The following is a 21,101-nucleotide window of genomic DNA, read 5'->3' as shown; positions in this document are numbered from 1 at the left end:
CTTACTGGAGTAAATCAGTGAAATACAGCTTGTAATCCAATTTCCCAGAGAAACTTTGGACATTAAATAGTCTTGGAATAAGAAACAAAAAGCTGGTCAGAAGTGCTTAGTCCTATCCAAATAAAAACAATTGTCTGCACACATCCAGTATATGGAGTTTGTACTCTCCTCTGTTTTGGAAGTTAGGGAAGAACACTGGAAGATTTACTACCTGACTAGTATTTGCCTCAGAAGCAACCTTGGGCAGGAAGGAAGGAAGGATTGGTGCACAATGTAACTATATTTGTGAAAGGCTAAATAGGGTGGTCTGACAGATGACACCTGAAGTTCAGACACTCTTAGCTGAAGTGATGGCTACTAAGAAAGCAGTCTTTGGGAGCGGGTTCCTTAATGGGAGGATGAAGAAGACAGACGCCTTTGAGGAAAGTCTTACACAGCTTGGAAGAGAGCAGAGGTAATGAATTTTCCCGACCATGAAAGTTCAAGTTAGGTGGCCAGATGCACCTTGACAGTGGAGAACCTAGCTCCATTATGAAAAATGGATGTCAAAAAATCTAACAGCAGAAATGTAAGCCACAAAAGTATCCAGTTGGTTTTGCTGGACCCAAATAGAAAATCTCTTCCATTTACCGTTATACATTTTCCTGGTGGAAGGTTTATGTGCTACTACTAAAATTTCTCTGACTGGGGAAGAAAGCCCGGGATTTCTAACCATCAGCAGAATTGGAGCAACCGAGCAGTCAACTTTAGGTTGGGTATATCTGGGTGAGGAGGTCCCAAGGGATGGGAGAGAGGTCCAGAGTCCATGGTGGGCACATTAGATGAGACCAGAGGAAGGGAAACCACACTTATCAAAGTCAACAGGGAGCAATGAGGGTAACTTTCCTCTTCAACCTCTGGGCTTTCTGAAGACACTTGGGAATGTGGGGGGATAAGCATAAAGCAGATCGGGGGGGCCAAGCATGGACTAGAGCATCTCTTGGTGACTGTCCCTGAGGAGGGATTAGGGCAAAGAACTTGCTGCACTTGGTGTTGGAAGGAGATGTGAAGAGATTGCAGCTAGGCTGACCCCATTTTTGGAAGATCATATCTGCCACTGAAAGATTCATAATGGTCTTGCTGAGCCCGTCAGCAAGAATGGTTGACTTCCCCCGAATGTGTGTTGTCACTAGAAAGTGACTGGAGAAGATCGCCCAATGCCACAACCTCATGGCCTCTCGACACAAGAGATAAGACTTGGTTCCTCCCTGCTTGTTGATGTACCAAACAACTTACATGTCTGTTTGAACTGCAATGGCTTCTGAAGGAAGAGAGGTATGAAGAGCTTACAACATTAGGAGCATTGCTCTAGTCTCCAAGACGTTTATGTGCAAATTGGTCTCTAAAGGGGACCAGGTGCCTTGGACCATCTGACCCAGAAAATGCCCCCCCCCCCCACCCGAGCTGGAAGGTGTCCGTGGTCACCCTGGCCTTTGAGGGTGGAAGGATAAAGGGACGGACCTGTTCTAGAACCTGTGATTGGAGTCACCAGAGAAGAGATTGCTTGCATAATCTAGATAGTCTGATCGGATAGCTTACAGGATAAGAAAGGAGGGACCATTGAAATACTAGGGACTATTGAATGGCACATGGAGACAAGCTATGGGAACGAGTGACAGTGGCAGCCATGGAGTCCAGTGCTCTTAAAACAACAATACACTGGAGGCATAGGAATGTCTATAATCTGTTTGATATGAAGTCTGAGAGTTAAGATCCTCTTGTGTCTAGACATGCTCCAATGAAGTCTATCACCTGTACCAGATGTAGATGAGACTTTTTTAGGCTGGTAGAGATGCTCAGGGTTGAGGCTAGATGAAGTACGTAATCCTGGGAGCAGTGAGGAGCCAATCATCCAAATTGGGAAATACATGGAATCCTTGCAGTCTCTGGTGAGCTACCACTACTGTCATACATTTGGTAAACATCCAGGGGGCTGTGGTGAGACCAAAGGGAAGTACTCTGAACTGGTAATGATTGGTTGCCAGACAGAAGTGGAGAAACCTTCTAGAGCACCTGTTCATTTTGATGTGATAGTGCGCATCCACCTGAAGGTCCACCGAGCACATCTAGTCATCCTTGTGCAGGAAGGGGTCTGAATGGAGAAATGAAAAGTCAGCAAGCAAAGAGTAGCAGTAGTGCTGAAATTGAATTCACCCTCAAGTCTTGGTGAGTACCTTCATGAGGTGAGACCATGTTTTTTTACAAAATCTCACCAAGGCAACACTGATTATATAGACTGTATTTATTTAGCATATATCATGGACAGAAGTAGGTCAAAAACTAAAAAAGATAGCTGGGTGTACAAGGCCCAGGCTAAAAAAGTGCCCAAACATGGTAGGCATACTGGTGCCAGCACCGGAAAAAACGACAGTGTAGAATCCTCAAAATATGGAAACATTCATTCAATGGGGCCAGGCCAGGCCTAGGGGGATTGCTGGCCCCCCTGTTGTAGAAGGAAGGAAGGAGCAGTCCACAAAAATCGACAGGCCAAAGAAGAACCATAAAGACGATAGAGTGGACTATTGAGGATAAGAAAGAAATGATGTATTGTTACTACTATACAAAAAAAGTACAGAATTTCCAGACACAAGATATACAAAAATCTTGAGAGAGAAGTTATTGTGGAAGAAAAATACTTCCACAAGAAAAAGTGTCAAGAAGTGTCGAATAAAAATTTGCGATCATTAATACAACAGATTTTTGAAAAATGATCTGTTTGGAAAAAGAAACATCTGAAGAAGTACAAAAATGTAAACAAAACCTAGATATTTTTGAAAAGTATAGAAAAGAAATACGGACATAGGAAAAAGATATTTAATATGTTGCAATACTTATGCAAAGGTGAAAGCCATATTAAGCATAAAGAAGGCAGTCTCAAAGATATTCAAAGAGAAATAAAGACAAAGGCATCAAAATATGGAAAATTTCAGAAAAAAAATATCACAAAGAGGGAATGTAGAAAAGATTAGTAAAGTAGAAGTTAAAAAATAGAGGTTGAAGTTATGGAATGCTTGCAAAGTGAAGGATTTGATGTAGAAGGTCTAACACAGGTTACATCACAGCAGATAGAAGAAGTTCCTGAAGTAAGGAAGAAGCAGAAAGATCAGGAGACATCTGAAGAAGAAATATGGACATGGGAAAGAAAAAGTTTTAATATGGTGTAATATCTATACAAAGGAGAAAACAAAACTAATCAATACAAAAACAGCATCACTAAAGATATTTGACAAGAAATACAGGCAAAGGAATCCAGACAGAAAACTTTACAATACAAAAAATAAGACCAAGAGGAAAAGCAGAAAAAGAGATTGGTAATGGAGAAGTTAAAGAAATAGAAACTGAGGTCATGAAGTACCTCCAAAGTGAAGTTTTCAGTGTAGAAAATCTAATTCAAAAAGCACCAGAACAGGACAGAGCAATGGAACTCCAAATTAAGGAAAACCAGTGGAATAGGAAGCAATTGGTCAGGTGCCATATGAAGATATTTTGGAGCCTTCCACAGAAAACCAGTATAAACATTCCGTTGAAGTTGGACAGCAAGGTAAGGAACAGGAAACTATGAAAACTCTAACACAGTTAACATTGAGGAGTGATGGGCTAGTGAGTTCTCATATGACTGAGCAACATATGGTACAGGATGAAATTGAAGAGAATCTGCCACAGGAAGATGCAACAAAGCTTTCTATAGAATACCCACAGGAAATGGAAAACAAAAAAATGTGTCCCTAGTTTAGAAGAAACTGAGCAAAGAGAAGAGTTGCTTGACTTAACAGAGCTAGACACATTAAGATCAATGAAAGAAATAGACTGCAGAAGGTCAATAAAACAAAAAATGTCAGAAGTTTGATAAAACAAATGAACACAGTAATTAGGACTGTCCACAGAGATTCATGCGATATAACCAAAGTAAACAGGATACATTAATGTGCAGCTAAATAACTGATAAGGGTCTACCACAAGAACACAGGGTAGTGAGGGAGAGAAAGTAGAGAAATCGAATACCATCATGGAAGTATTGAATAGAGAAAACTATAAAACAACTAAGACAAGAAGAGTATAGAAGAGGGAACAGATCAACAAAAATATTCAAAGATAGACATAATAAAATTAATATTAGAACAGATCAGGATCTATCACGCACTATTGCAAATAATAAACTAAAAATTTCAGCACAGGTGGAAAAACTAAGAAGATGCACAGACAAATATAAAGGAAAAGTACAAAATACACAATTTATTGATGACCCAAAAAAGTCATAGAGAATTGGGAAATAAGATAAAAGGAATTGAAAGACCACAAAAAAAGAAGAAATAGATACATTTTGGAGAAGTATCTATGAAGATCCTGTGGAATATAACAAAGATGCTAAATGGCTAGAAGAAGTAAAAGAATAAATAAGAAGTTTAAAGGTACAGGGTATGAAATGGGATGAGGTAACAATGAGAGAGATTGAAACGAAGTTAAGAAAAGCCTCTAATTGGAAACCCCAGGCCCAGGTGCAGTGCCTAACTTCTGTTTAAAAGTACTAACATCTTTGCTTGATGATTTAGCCACGAGTAAGAATTATTTATATGTGCACCCCAAAAAGACACCAACCTGGCTAACAGGAAAATCAATTCTCCTACTTCAAGAGTGAACCTGCAAGCTACCCTAAAAATTATAGCCCAATAACTTGCCTTCTGACGACATACAAACTGTACACTGGAATTGATGCTAACAGACTTTATAGCCATTTAGAAGAAAACTCAATTATGGAAATACAACAAAAGGCAATAAAAGAAAGTCATATGGAATAGAGGATCATTTGTTGTTAAAGTCATAGTGGAGAACTGTAAAAAGGGGAAGAATTTAAATATGGCATGGACCGACTACAAAAAAGCATTTCATAGTATCCCACATTCACAGATAGAGTGCTTAAAAATGTATAAGGTACACCCTACACTGATGACCATGAAACAGTGGCAGACCACTTTGCAATTAAGCCATGACAAAGGACAACCTATTATTCCAGTGATAATCCAAAGAAGTATATTTCAGGTTGACTCTGTCACCGCTGCTATTCTGCCTTGCCCTTAATCCATTAAGCTGTCTACTTAACAGCTTAGGTCATGGCTGCAATTTGGTTCCTAGAAAACAACAAAGCGCAAAGACTTTTCTCTTTGTTTATGATTTGAATCTGTATAACTCATCAGATGAGGAATTGAAAGCACAACTGCAATTTATCAAAACTTTTTCAGATGATACAAGAATGTCATTTGGTCTTGATGAATGTGCAAAAGCAACCTTTAAAGCAGGAAAAATGCAGCACCAAGAAAACATCAGTTTGGGACAAGAGTGTGATATAAAAGAACTTGAGCAAGAGGGAGTGTATAAATATATAAATATCTGGGAATTGATGAAGGATCAATAATAAAGCATGAACAAATGCAAATAAAACTTAGTAAGGTATACTTTAGAAGACTTAAATTAATCCTCAAAACAGCGTTGACATCTAGGAATAAAATCCAAGCTATAAACCAATTTGTTCTTCCTGTCCTAACTTACAGTTTTGGAGTGATTGACTGTCCGCAAAACATGCTGGATAGATTAGACAGGAAAACAAGGATGCTTCATGCTCACCAAATGATTTATAAAAATCACCGCATACCAAGATTATATATTCCCAGAACTGAGGGAGGGTTGGGCCTCCTTCAAATTGATTACATGTATATATCTGCAATTGTGAGACTCCCCACATATCTGCTGACCTCACAAGACTCAAATGTAGTGAAAGTTTTGAAATATGAGGAGAATAAATATACGATGACATCCCTGCTTAGGGCTAGCAGAAGCATATTGGCTTCAAGCAGGAATGGAAATCAAACACAAGCAGATGGAAATCAGGCAGCAACTGAATGTGCCAAAAAACAAAAGAAAGAATACAGGGTGAAAGACCAGATGAGAAGGCAAGAAATATGGAAAAAGCATAAATATAGTTGCAAGTATAGGAAACTTTTGGAAAAACCTCATGTTGATAAAGAACGAATGCAGGAATGGTTAAGGAGAGGCAAATTTAAACCAAGAAATGAAAGGTTAATATTGGCGGCCCAAGATAGTGGGTTACGTACACATTGGTTTACAAAGTCCATTGATCATGTAGGAGAAACAAACACAGGTGTTGCAAATCAGAATTCAAAACAGTTGAACACCTCGCTGTTGGTTGTGACAAAATAATGACAGGAGGAGTGTATACTGAAAGGCATAATAATGTGGTGAGACTGCTGCACTGAGAATTGTGCAAACATTATGGTACTGAAGTGGCTGAAAAACACTGGAAATATGAGCCACAAAGAATCATGGAAAATGAAGTTTACATCACATGGGATCATCCATTACCAACAGTTCAAAAGACGGATACTAGAAAATCAGATACAGTGGCCCAGGAAAAGTCAAAAGTAGCATTGATCATTGAAATCGCCACACCCAGTGACTACAGTGCCCTGTGTACAGTGAGATATAAAGTCACGAAATATCAGGATTTGCAGGCAGAAACAAGAGCTATATGGAAGAAAGATACTCAGTTCCAACAGTAGTAGGAGCAATAGGTCTTATAAAATAGTATACAATCATACTTAGTTATGTTACCAATAAACAGCTTTATTGAGATAAATATTGTCAAATAAACTAGAGATATGTACATTTTTCAAAATGAGTGACATAAAATTAAACAAATATTTTAAACTATATACAATGACATTCTCCACAAGAATCAAATATTAATAAACAAGTGCAATAAAATAAGAAGATTATAAAAGAATTTGCATTACTTGTTCAATACATCATATACTTTTTCCACATATTAGATGAATTAGTATTCCTAGAAGATCTTGCAGTATTGGTCAAAATTTCTAAGTTACAGACTTCCAAGAATTACATTTTTGAATTCAATTATTGAGGGTGAAGTATGAGACTTCCAATTTCTTGTTATGATTTTTATGGGTCCCCCATTTTTTAAGCACTAAAGAATCTGGAGTACATGCCAGATCCAAACTGGTCTTGGGTGATGGTCTAGATGACTCTCTTTGCAAGTAACTTTGAAATTTCTAATGCCACAGCCTCCCTCAGACTGGGTGGAACCATCAGGGAGGAATTTGGATGGACAAGGAATGACATAGCCTCTGGATATTATGTTCAACACCTAACGGTCATTTGTGATGGCCTCCCCAGGATGTTTGATGTAGAGGGAGACATCCCCCAACTGCCTCCAGCCATACCTCTCAACCTGGAAACATCAAAAATCTGGACAAAGGCCCTGAAAAATAGGTACAAATCTGTACGCTGATTAACATAAAATTTGCATACATAATTATGTAATCCACCCACTCTAATGGAATTGTGGGGTGCCAACTTTTAAACGCAAACTAAGAACAGACAACCAGAAAATGATAATAATGCACCAGTGCACTAGTCCAGCACAGACCAGTTAATTCATCTCTGTTGCTGTTAATCTTATCATATTAAGCCTAGAAAGGGCAGTTCAGTCTATCTCAGCAAAGCAAGTGGTACATCAGAGTGGAATGACAATGAACTCTGCCTTCTGTTTTGCACATGTTTTAAGCCTCTGACCCCTATTTATGTATCTGTGCCACACTGCTGATCTACAGCTTGTCATCAACTAACAGCCATGTACTTGCACTAAGGGATTGGGCACAATTCCAAGGGAGATACCTCAAGAAATCCAAACACAATGAGCTGTGCAGTACTGAAGAGAAAATAAAAAAAAGTGCCAACAGAAGCTGCTTTATACTGAAGTAAAACAATCTGGGGTGCTGTGTTTATTGAAAGAGATGACTGAGTAATAGATTTTTTACCTTGGCTGCCACTTCTCAAGAATTGTACACTACAGTGGTGTGTGCTTTAGATGAGTTACTGGAATAAGTGATATCATTGTGTATAATTAAGAATCTGGCACATGTTGTCTGCATGTAAAAGACAAGACTTAAACAACTCCCTCATGAGTTTGCATAGTCAGTGATGCATTCCCCTGTACTGAAGATTAACACCATATCACCATATTCCAAGCCTCACAGAGCCGCAGTGGTGCAGCAATAGCATTGTCCCCTCACGGCAAGAAGCTCTCCTGTTCGATTATTGGCTGGAGCACCTTCTGTGTGGAGTATGCATGTCCTCCCCATGATCGAGTGGCATTCAAAAGACATGCATGAATGGGTGTGCCTTCATTGAAGGTTGGGCATCGGGCTGGCACCTCGGCACCATGAAAATCTACTGCCAATCATTAGAGGACCCGAGTTCCACTGTGGCGACCCCTAACCGGGAAAAGCCAAAAGAAGAAGAACAACAACCATATTCCAAGCCTGACTAATGTGAATCTTGTATTTATGCAGTCATCATTAGCATTCCTTTACTGAAACAAAAACTGACACTCATACAGAGTCTCCAGCTGATAAACTGATTTTTCTTCACAGCAAGGTACATCATTGTATTTATGTAGCTAATAAGGTGGCTAATACTATTTGTCACAGGCTAATCTTAACAGTGCCGTGTATTAGTCAGCCTGCTCTAGCAAAAGCACTTATTACCATGCATGTGTAATGTGTATGCAACTTTCTTTCACAGTAGCATCTAACAAAAGGGAAAACTGCTTTAAATTAATGAGCAGTGTGCATTTAAGTAACACAGACTGAGGCAGCATGAATGATCTCTGACCATTTAATATTTGTAAGCAATATTGGCTTATTCTTTCTTAATTTATACTCATGAATCTAAGATCTTAATACTGGGGGGGGTGTCCTCTTTAAATGAAAAAGCATTTACACCATGTAGCCTTTAGCACTCATAGTCATGATTTTCTTAGGCAGGTTCTGAGGATTTGATTCAAGTTATCAGACACATGACCTACTTTTTGTCATATGTGATGGACTTCACCAGTGTCCTGCCCTTTGTAAGCAACATTACTGGAATGCAGGCAATAAAATAGATAATAAATAAAATCCTAAGCACAAAGAGAGGAAAAGTTTTATTTTCTGTTTTCCAAAATACTTAATGTAGTCCAACAATAATGACCCCTGTCTGCTTAGTGCACACACACAGCAAAGCTGGCCACAATAAGTAAATGAGAAACTGGCTTGTAATGTAAGCTGTTCCTGTTGATACATTACACAACTACAATCAATAAATAAGCATAAGTAAATGAAAGCTCAGATTGCCACCTGCAGCAGCCGGCCATTAAATGAAAAGAAACTATTGCGCACAGCAAATTTTGCACACTCCTGGTGTTAAAGTAAGCAAACAGTAAATGCAAAACTGGCTGTTAACATGTTCCTACCATTAAAGTAAGCACAGAGTATGAATACACTCTCACACTCCTGAAATCAAAGCAAACAGTAAATGAGAAGCTGGCTGTTAACACATTGCTGCTGACCATTAAAGTAAGCGCTGTTTAAACAGACATAACCTGCCTGACTGCCTGTGTTAAATAAAGTCTACTCCTGCCTAATCGCCGATGCACAACTGTAAGCAGTTTCTTTAGGCTTATAATACATTCACAGCTGGCAACTGCAACCTGTAAGTAAATCACATGATCCATCACAGTTTTTTCTTTACATTTACATTTAAGTAACTTTAAGAAGTTGAATGTCCGCATGCACAATCTTGCCGTTAAAGTAAGCAAGCCAAACAGAAAACAAGAAGCTGGCCGTTAACACACACCTGCTGACCGTTAAAGTAAGCACTGTTTAAACAAACAACCGGCCTGCCTGAGTTAAATAAGTAAAGTCTGCTCCCGCTGAATCGCCGATACACAACTGTAAGCAGTTTCTTTGGGCTTATAATACATTCACAACTGACAACAGCAGCCTCTAAGCAAATCACAGCAGACAGCACGCACATGTACACACAAACACACACTTCAAGCAGTCCGAATAGCTCTGCAGACAGTATATGCGATATACTCATGCTCCAAAAGCTATCCTCTGCTACAGCCATTCACAAATACCTCAAATCTGCACACTTCACGCAGTCAGACTCGGAATAGCTCAGTCTGCAACCATAACCGTTCATAAATACCTCTGCTGCAGTATCCATTATCCATGCTCCAATTCAACAAGCACAGTTGCTCTGCAGTACCCTAGCCGGCATTCAAAAACCAGTCCCAAGTTCCCGCTCGCATTCCATTTCCAAATCATATCATTACTTTCTTTAGCAGCCATTTAAACGTTCTTCCCGGGCAAAATATGTGAGCCCTTGAGCTCAATTCCGATAGGCTGATGGAGCTGACGTCATCGCGCACACAATGACGTCAGCTGAAAAGCGGCGGGGGGATTTAAAAAAAAAAAGCTCTGAAAAAAAATCGGAAATGAAGGGGTGCCACTCGGGAATCGTGGCACCCCATTTTTGAACCCCAAAACTCGGTATAAACCGAGTAATTCGGAACGGTTGAGAGGTCTGCCTCCAGCGTAGAGCAGTTGGGGAATCTTTCAGGATCGCTGATTGGGCCCGTCAGAGAAAGTATCTCGAGACCCCTAGTTCACAGGACCTGCTCTGCAACATCTGCCATTAGCAGCATTTCCACCTTCGCCCCTGGAAGAAAATTCTCCCGGCAAATCCTAGAAAGCACCTTGAGATCTTCAGAACCACAACCTCTTGCCGCCATGTTGGATTCCTGGAAAAGAACAGTTGACTGGTGGCAAAACGGACTGCAACAGCAGACAATGTCTTCCCGTCCTCACTCAGGGAGTATCTCTCTCTAACAGTAGGATCAAACAAAGATGATCCAAAGGGAGCATTAGTAAAAGACACCATAAAGGGTTCCATGAAATCACAGAGCTGCATCCAGGTGTGGTGCCTTATGGCAATGCCTGAATCAGTTGCCCATGAGGTACTCTCTTGCTGCATGTGAGATCAACCTCATGGATATATTCATTATAGAAAGAAGGGTGGGCATTCTGGCGGATAAGGTTCTCTTTTCCACTGCAGACATGGACCCCGGGACAGAAGTAGAGAGCTCCTTAATCTCTCTCTGAAGTCTGGTCACATGTGCCAAACAGTTCAGTGCCCACTAAAGAACAACTCTGTCCACCACCTGAGACTCCCTGTTTGGAGGGTGAACAGAGGAGCTTTCCTGAGCCAGCTCCTTTTTGGTGGCTGCTGCAACCACCATGGGATCAACAGTGACACCCTTGGTCCAATAAGGCCTATCAGAAGGTGCACTTAGGATCTTGTTTGGGAGTTTGGGGATGGGTTCCACTGTGTCCGGCTCCTTCCACACCCTGTGGGAGATGAGATCAGAGGGTCTGGATGGGCCTGACCCAAAAGCTTTCAGGAACACCGACTCACCAGCATTATCTTCCTTGCCAATAGCCCCTTACTACCACAAATCTACTATCATTTTCTCCCTCTTCTTTCCACTATTGGAGCTCCTCTAGAAATTAGTATGATTAGTCCCCTTTATGTTTGTCCCTGATATTCTGATGAATATCCATCCTGAAATCCTATATCAAATTCACCTATTCATTTCTTTTCAAATGTGCACTCTGCATTTTTTAATATAATTAAATACTCTTCCTGTAAGGCCATTTAGGTTCCAAGATAATATAGATAGCATACCCATTATTATACGTTATTGCTCCTGCCTGTTACATGTGGTATTTTTGAATATGTATTGCCAAATTGTGTTACATCCACACAGTGCGGCAGGCTGATCTTTTATATGGTTGTTTCTTGTCATCTCCATTTGAATCTGAACACTAAGACTTTGTTTTAAATTAAAACCCTAAAACAAAAAACAAAGAATACCCCATAACATACTAACTTAAAACAAGCACACAATACTATGTACATCTTCAAAAAATTAAGTTAACCCTCCAGATAGCAACACTTGCCCAAAACTGACAGCTACACCCACAGGCATTACCTAACCTAAAATTAAGGTTATCCACTAAAGTGCATGCTACAGCCTGTGCTCCCACTTGCACTGATTTATGTCTATTCTTTTCCTTATTCCTCTCCAAGATGTGAAAAAGAGCTTGTGTGCTTTTAGAAAGTATTATTTTCTAGACTTAAAAAGTACACTGGTTATTTTTAAATAAAAGTAACATACAGTTTTATTAAATGTATTGAAGGGTTAAGGTTGCTAGGGTAGCTGTTCTTATTCAATTCTAATAATTTCAAACTTTATTTTTCACTGAAGTGCATCTTCTTGTACCTTTCCATTTTGTATTTACCTCAACAAAATGCTCAGAACTCTCAAGATTAATTGCATGCAACTGTAGACAGCTCTTCTCCATGGAAACAGTCAGCAATGAGAGAAAAAACAGCTAAAAACTGCCAATGTATGGAGGAATTTTTATCAGTTTCACTCAGAAAAGATGTACAACTGTCTTCAGCAGAAGACCTCTCAACTCCAACTAAACGTTTTCTAATGGAAAAAAAGCTAATATCCTTACAGTGCTAGAAACTTAGTACTTCTCATGGGTTTTTTTATTCTGTCTCACTTTCAAGCCCACTTTCCCACAAAAGCACTTGATTAATGCCTTTGGCTTAGTCTATAAACCAGACATTCGCATTTACAAAAACAAGGGAAATATATTGAGACTATATACAACTGGTGTACTTCTACACCCTACCCCGACTATAGCAGCCCAATATTACTGCATATTAACTCGATTTTGTCCCACCTTTCCTCTCATTACATTTTAAAGCCACTATTTCTTACAACTAAAACAGTAACTTGTTTACTTTAATATCTTTATCATCTACAGTTGCTGAAGACTCCTCTCACTCCCACATTTAAAATATCCAACTACATACTACAAAACTGCTTTACTATATAACATGCAGTTTATATCATGAAACATTTTATACAAATACTATTAACAGCAAAACTTGTTTTACTTCATTATTTTTCATTCCTTTTTGGTGCCCTTCTAAACAATTATATAAAATGGGGGACGCGCTTTACAGGCCACCTACAAGTTTAACAAAGTCAACAAAAAAATCAATCTTTCTCAGCCACTTTTTCTTGCAAAGCCATAGTTCACAAAGGTGATCAATGCTTTTTTAATCTCACATTTATTCACTAATTTAAGTGTTGCTGGTTATCTTCCTGTTCATCTCCATCTCCCAACAGCAGACTCTGGTTCAAGTCCAAACTACTCCTGATTTTCCTAATCAACACCTTTGTTTTTTTTCTCTCTCACTCTCTCAAGCATTTTCTTTTGGAACACAAGCTTGGTCAGTGAACTCTCTTTCAATGAGCTTTACCGACAGAAAAATGAAAAGCAAAGTCCCCTTCAGTTTGATGTCTCATTTGTGTTGGATAAACTTTGGTATTTCATCCATAGCCTGTTCTGCATCAAAACATGTATCTGATCCTCAAGGAAAGAAAACATTCTGAAGGCTATCATGGTGGCGTTGGCAGAGAAGATGATGAATAGTGTTTTGGTAGAAATTTGTTTCTGAGATGAAGAGCAGTAATTTAGTGAATCTCACGCTTGCCAATCAACATTTCCCAATTGCTGGGATAAATTTGTTTCTTTTCTACATGTACAGTTTCCACAAACATACTGCTATCTCCAATTTGTAATACTTATCCATTCTTCTACAGTTTTGTCAAAATCAACTTTGCAGGTATGACTACATCTTTACTAATACAGGTCTTGGCTGATTTCTCATGGTCAGGTTTGGAGCATACACTATGAGCCCTTTTAATTAACAAATCCTGTGTGGAATACCAGTCCAGTTGCTTATAGGTGCTTTCATAAAATTAGTGCAGTCTGCTCTGTTTAATTTCTCTGGTACCGCAGAAAATTTCAGTTTTCCCTGCATACATTGTCTTCCAACTACCATTTTTTTTTTAAACAGCTGTTTTTGAAGTGTCTTACTCAACCAGCCTTTTCTTCATTTCAACCTCTGATTTTTGCAGTTTTATTAGTTCAAATGAATACATAGTTAAAGCATTTTAGCCTTTTGTTCTTTGAGTTGATAAATTCCTTCGATGTTTAATTTTAATCACCTCTGTGTACATTTGTTTTATTTTTACTCTAAATTACTGGAAGCCATCTCTTGTACCAAAGCTGGAGCTTGAACTTCTTTTTGCTGTCAACAGCTACAGGATTATTTTCTTGCCTATACTAAAGTATGTGTATTGTAGTTGGCTCGATGATGTAGTATTTCTTACCAGTTTAATTCTCTGAGAGCTAGGCAGTGGTATTTTCTATTGTTTATAGTTTACTGCAAATTTGGCTATTTTATTATAACATTGCTCAAATGTGGACTGTTGTGAGATGAAGTTCATTGAATGTTGGGACAGCACAGAGGAGAGATGGCAGTAAGAAAGTAAAGGCTATATGTATTCTGGCTATGTCAGTGAGGCCATTTTTTACTCTGCATAGTGTACCTAGTTTTTGATTAATTTTTTTAAACCACTGGTCATGACAACACCCATTAATTATGTGGTTATTTGTTCTATCATATAGGTGTTGTCAGAGAATATAATGAATAGTGTTTTGGTAAAAATTTGTTTTGGGGTGAAAGGTAGTAATTTATTTATTTTTATAGGACACAGAAGCTGTGAATTATATAGCCATGTTTCAATCAATAATGATTGTTATGTAAAGTCTTGGAGTTTAGTAACAGATCTGGCAGAGCAGATTAGGGTTTGAGTCATTACTGTATTGAACTAGGGTAGCATTTTGTGTAGTTATGTAGAGATCATTGATAAATATATTGAAAAGTATGGGCCTAGTATAGATCCTTGCGAGACACCAGAAGTTACTTGAAGGACAGTGGGGAAATAATTTTCCTATTTCACTGCTTGTGCTCTGATTGAACTGCAGTGAAGAGTTGGACAGCCCCAAGGTTGTGAGGTTATGTAAGGGTTTCGGGTGGGAGACCGTATCATAAGCTTTTGACAAGTCCAGGAAGATGATGGAGACTAGGCTTCCTGTACTTCTGCAGGTGCTAACAGTATAAAGAAAATTCAGCAAAGTAGTACTTATGCATGTGATGAGTACAGAAGCTGTTATTGGGTTGTAGACAAAAGCTAGACAGTTAATAAATTGCTTATGAATACATTTTTCTAATGTTTGATAGGGGGAGATAAAATGACAACTGGCTTATAGTTTGAAAGATATGCAGTAGAATAATGCATGATTTTTTTTTTCCATAGGGAGGGGACTTTATTTTTAGATATGGATCTATCAGAATTGACATCTTCTACTGAACTTGAGTTTGACTGCTTGCTTTTCTTTATATTATTTTTGCTTATGAAACTGCTTAGCAGTACCTTTCCCATAAAAGAGTCTTTTACAGCTCTTCACAACTGATGAATAGACGGCATATGCATTTCTGCAAATGAAAACTAGGTTTCCCTTTTTTAATTCTCCAGTAATATTTAGTCTATCCAAACAAGTTCACTAGGACACTTGACAGTCTGGATCTAACATGTTGAATACAAAACTCTTTTCCGATTCCTGCAAGTCTTTTCAACATTTTTCTGGAAATAGCTACAGTCGTATAGCAGTGTTAATTTACAACATACCACTCCTTCCATGTCAGCCCATTCATTCACTCCCCATCATCAGGGCAAAGATTGACCAGTAGGGGCTAGCATTTAGATAGCTATCACGGGTGGGTTGAGATATTTTCTCTACCCCCTACATGCACCCATCTAAGTGTTGGGGATGGTGAAGTGGGTGGTTTGAGATTTTTACTGTGAAGCCCTATGTCCACATGCTTCTAGCTAAGTACAAGGTAAGGGGATGTGCAATGGGCTAATTACAGAGGCCATGTCCTCAGATGTGGAAGGAAGTGTTCCCTTGAAGTAGTTCTGCTCCACTTCCTGAAGCATTTAGCAGTGGATTCCCCACTATCCAACAGGTGAATCTCATCATCTAATGTACTTCTGTGCATGTCCAACCCTTACCACCCACCTGTAACAGGTCAGTGGGCTACATCTCTTCACCACCTCCTCCTCCCTGCCTGGCAATTCCAGTGCCAGGGTCTTTAACTGAATCCTTGTCACTCTGGTTGCAGTTAGAACCCCATCCCCCATGTGCAACAGAGCCAGATAATCTGAAACCCCATGGGCTACTGTTAGTTCCCTAATGCCCAAGGCACTAGATGAGTGCACCACTTACAACAGGCTTCAATCTTTACTCTGGGGTAAAATTCAAAATAAAGTTTTACTACTGAGACAACTAAAAGTGATAGAAATATAATGTCTTAATGTTGACACCAGCTGTTGAAGAAAATCAGAAAGCATTGGGGCATTTTCAGCATGGAAGCCTCAAACTTTCTGTATGTCATTTGGAGATTTTGCAGATTAAATATCCTCTGTGCTGTACATGAAATTTAATGTCTGTACAAAAGATATCTCCTGGAGGAGAACTAGTTATCAGATATTTGACAGGAAAGAAAATCCGTTATATAACATCTTTCTCCTCATTTGGTATATATAGCATATCCAAAGTACAGTTTTGTACCTACCATAAATGTAGATGTCCGATAGATATGCAACTGCAGTCCTGACATATGGGTTGTCCTGCCTCAGGCAGCCCCTCGGTCGGCCGGATTATGTCGCCTCTTCCCAGATGTCAGAGCGGCTGGGGAATAAAAGCATCAGGTGACGCCATCTTCTTCAGTGTTTCTTGCCCCAGATGCCAGGCGCCCTCCAAGGAAGGCTAAATTTAGAGAATGGATAACATTCCAGACATGCACAATAGTAATAAACAGATACACCATAAAAGCTATCCCCAGCTAAGTTGGAAAAGGGGTAGTGGACCCAAAAAAGTAAATACAGAGGGGTAGGAGGGAGGGTAAACCTGACTGCAGTTGCATATCTATCGGACATCTACATTTATGGTAGGTACAGAACTGTACTATGTCCTTCAAGAATGCAACTGCAGTCCTGACATATGGGTTGAATACCATAGCCAAGCTGGGGGTGATAGGATCTAAGAAAAAGATGGTGTAGCTAAAATGCCCTGTAGGACTGCCGAAGCAAAGCCTGCTCGGGATCTGGAGTATAAAGGCAGGTTGTAGTGTTTGGAAAATGTATGCACGGAGCTCCATGTAGCAGCTTCTAGAATGTCCTTTGTAGCCACCCCTCTTAGAAAGGCTGTGGAGGTGGCTGTAGCTCTGGTGGAGTGTGGCCTGATATCGGCTGGCACACCTTTTCCATTGAAGGAGTAACAGAATCTGATGCAGTGTCCAATCCATTTTTAAATTGTTTGTTTGGAAATTGCCTTTCCTTGCACTCCAGCGGCGTAAGCTACAAATAGTTGGTCAGACTTTCTGTTAGCCTTTGTTCTGTCCAAGTAGTAGCGTAATTGTCTGTGTATGTCCAAAGTGTGCAGCAGCTTTTCCCCTTTATTTTGAGGATTGGGAAAGAAAGTAGGCAGGTGAATTGCTTGATTTAGAGACACCCTGGATATCACTTTTGGCATGAATGAAGGATTGGTTCTTAAAGAATCTCTGTCCTGATGAAAAATGAGGAATGGAGGTACTGCCATGAGGGTCTGTATCTCCGAGACTCTTCTTGCTGAGGTAACTGCCAACAGGAAAACTGTTTTCCAGGAGAGAAATTGCATTTCTGAAGATGCTGCTGGCTCAAAAGGAGGAAGAGTTAATTTTTCCAAGACGAAGTTGAGGTCCCATGCAGGCACTGGTGGTTTCCTGGGAGGTTTGATATTCTTTATCCCTCTTAGAAACTGTCTTAGCAAAGGATGTGAAAACACAGGTGGATCGCAGTTGTATTTTGCTGAGATTGCTGAAGCGTGTATTTTTATGGAAGAATATGAAAGGCCACTATGAAGTATTTCTGCCAAGTATTCTAGTATCTGTGGCATGCTTATTACTGATGCATCCTGACCCTTGTTGGCATTCCAGGTGATGAATCTCTTCCATTTGGCTGAATAAGTTTTTCTGGTGGAAGGTCTGCGTGCTTCCAGTAAGATCTCTTGAACTTTTTTGGAGAGAGAGATATGGGTGGAAGTCATGGGACCCTCCAAGCTGTCAGCTGCAAAGTTTGCAGGTTGGGATGAACCGTCCTGTATTTGTGCTGAGTTAGAAGCAGAGGCCATTGAGGCAGGGGTCACGGCTTGGTGCGAGATATGCTCCTTAGTAATGGATACCAGTGCTGCCTTGGCCAGTCTGGAGCTATCAAAATACCTGTCGGTTGTTCTGCTTTGATCTTCAGTAACACCTTGGTCATTAATGGTAGAGGTGGGAATGCATAGATTGCCAGAGAATTCCATCTGAAGGAGAGAGCATCCATTCTCCAGGCTTGAGGATGGTGTGTCCTCGAACAGAACTTCTTCAGATGATGATTGCGGTGAGAGGCAAAGAGATCTATGTCCGGCCTTCCCCATGCATGAGTTATTTGTGAAAAAATGTCTGGATGCAGCATCCATTCATGCGGGTCCAAAATGTTTCTGCTTAGACTGCCCGCCAGAACATTGTCCTTGCCTGGAACAAACTGGGATTGCAACTGTAAGTTCAGTTTCAGGGCCTTTTCCCAAAGAGTCATTGTTAGTCTGCAGAGGGGGTAAGAATGAGTGCCTCCCTGTTTGTTTATGTACCACATGACAGTGGTGTTGTCTGTCTTTATTAGCAGATGACCTTGCTGAAGAAATTTTTCGAAGGCCTCGATTGCATGAATCACTGCCAACAACTCTTTTAGATTTATGTGCAGATGCATTTCCCGGGGAGTCCATTGCCCTTGCATGCATCTGCCCTCCATGTGCGCCCCCCCATCCATGATCTGAGGCATCTGTTGTAATGGTTTGGCTTGCTTGAGGTTTGTTGAAGGGCATGCCCTTGTTTAATTGACTTTCTTGTGCCCACCACAAAAATTCCTTTTGAAGACATGGAATGAGTGGTATAATTTCTTCTAAGTTGTGGCTGTGTTGAGGCCATAAACTTTTTAGGTACCATTGTAGTTTTCTCATGTGTAGTCTTGCCAGTGGAATCCGAAGAATGCAAGATGCCATGAAACCCAGGGCCTGCAGGATTTTCCTTGCAGTCATCTGGGTGAGCTTTGCTAGGCTTTTGAAGTAATCTGGTAATTGTTCTTGTTTTTCTTCTGTGAGGAAAGCCATTTGTGAGTTTGTGTCCAGTTTGGCTCCTAGAAAAATTATTTGTTGGGATGGCAGTAGTCTTGATTTTTGAATATTGACTGTGTATCCCAAAGCCTGTAGTAAGTGTATGACATAGTCCAAGTTTCTTATCAGGGCTTGTTTGCTGTCCGCTTGTATAAGGCAGTCGTCCAGGTAAGGGTATATTTGTATCCCCTGGAGTCTGCAATGTGCAATTACTGATGCCAGGCATTTCGTGAATACTCTGGGCGCAGTAGATAAGCCAAACGGCAATGCTGAGAATTGATAATGCTCTGACCCTGCAAGAAATCTGAGGTATCTTCTGCAACTGTGTCTGATTGGGACATGCAGGTATGCCTCCTTGAGGTCCAGAGTAACCAGCCAAGACCCCTTGCCCAGCATGGGAAGAAGTTGCGTAACGTCAGCATTTTGAATTTTGGCACAATGAGAAAAGTGTTTAGAGCGGACAAGTCCAGTATATGCCTCCATTGCTTTTCTTTTCTTGGAACAAGGAACAGTCGAGTAGAATCCCTGACCTTGTTCCTGAGGAGGAACCTTTTCTATTGCTTTGATCTGTAACAGGTTTGAAACTTGTATGAGTGCCTCTGCCCTTTGATTTTGTGGCAGGTTTGGCATGCCTTGTCTTGTTGGTAAGGTATGGAAGTGGAACCTGTAACCCTTGTCTATTATGTCCAGAATCCATTTGTCCTTTGTTAAAACGTGCCAATTCTTTGAAAATAAAGATAATTTTCCGCCTAAAGGTGCTTCTCTTTGAGCCTTGGTCGGCGGTGTCAAAGTCAAGTCATTGTGATTGTCCCTGTGGAGCAGTAGAAGTCCCTGCGCCACTTCTCTGATTAGTTGGTTGCCATTGGCGGCCCCTGTAGGAGCCTCGGTATTGCCCTCTACCTCGAGCACGCCTGTTTTTTCCCCTTTGTAACTTGTCAGTGTCTGGAAAGGACCAATTCTTTGAAGGCCAATTCCTGTTGAACCTTGGTGGCTGAACCTGGAGGAAATCTTTGACTGTTTGTACTGATTTAGCCTTTTCCTCAATAGATTTCAACACATCCGGTGCATTAGTACCAAATAGCTTCTGTTTTTCCAGAGGTGCATCTAGGAGCTTTACTTTAACATGATCTGGCAATGCCTGTTCTTTCAACCAAGCATGTCTACGTATGACGGCCCCTGTCATAGCTGCCCTACATGAAGCTTCCAATGCATCATAACCACACTGAAGAAAATGACTGCTAACCTGCTGAGCATTATGAACAAAATCCTGCAAGGCCTTTCTATCTAAAGGCTCAGGAGAGGCTAACTTTTTCTGCAAATCATCCATCAAGAAATCCTGATACTGAAACATATGAAAAAGACAGTTAAGTGCCCTCATGGCAAGGGTGGTTGAGGTATAAACTTTTTTGCCCCATCTCTCCAAGGACCTAGATTCCCTGTCTGCGGGCAAAGGGTTTTTGGCTGTGGAGGTGGCCACTCCTTTGGGCCCCTGAGAAATAGTTTATAGATCCACAGAGTGGGCCTTAAAAAGATGCTTATGAGTTTCAGGAACCCTGTAATATCTGTCTGGCTTGACAGGAGCAGGAGGGAGAGAATCAGGAGAAGCACTCGAGTCTGAGTACACATCATCCAATACATCTAACACTGGTGGAATAGCTAAAGGCCTGTGCTGGGGTAACTTAAGGAAAGTATGTAGCCTTTTCCTGGAGTCAGAGAAATCCTGGCCCTGCCACTGAAAATGCTCTCTCATGGAGTGGAGAATTTCCCCGAAAGAAATATCCTCTGGAGGAGAGGCAGAGGGAATGGATTCATCAGCATCAGAATCCTTGTAGGCCTGGAAGGATTATTCCTGGGAATCTGAATAGTCTGAGTCCCCAGAGGCTTCATCTGAGGAAAGGGTATCTGTCTGCTCAACCCTAGGCCTTTTATCTGCAGGCGGCTGAGAACCTCTGTCTGGGTGTG

The 21,101-nt window shown here is 40.4% G+C and overlaps 1 protein-coding gene across 6 annotated transcripts in view; it reads right to left on the bottom strand.

The window, feature by feature from the left end:
• The window catches only part of IKBKE (inhibitor of nuclear factor kappa B kinase subunit epsilon), an 889,499-nt gene that overhangs the window by 281,005 nt on the left and 587,393 nt on the right, over positions 1-21,101 (bottom strand). The window lies entirely within an intron of this gene.

This window comes from Protopterus annectens, chromosome 7.part0, assembly GCF_019279795.1.
Source record: "Protopterus annectens isolate FY-2018-M chromosome 7.part0, PAN1.0, whole genome shotgun sequence".
NCBI classification, from domain to species: Eukaryota; Metazoa; Chordata; order Ceratodontiformes; family Protopteridae; genus Protopterus; species Protopterus annectens.
This window is presented reverse-complemented; position numbering and strand designations above follow the sequence as displayed.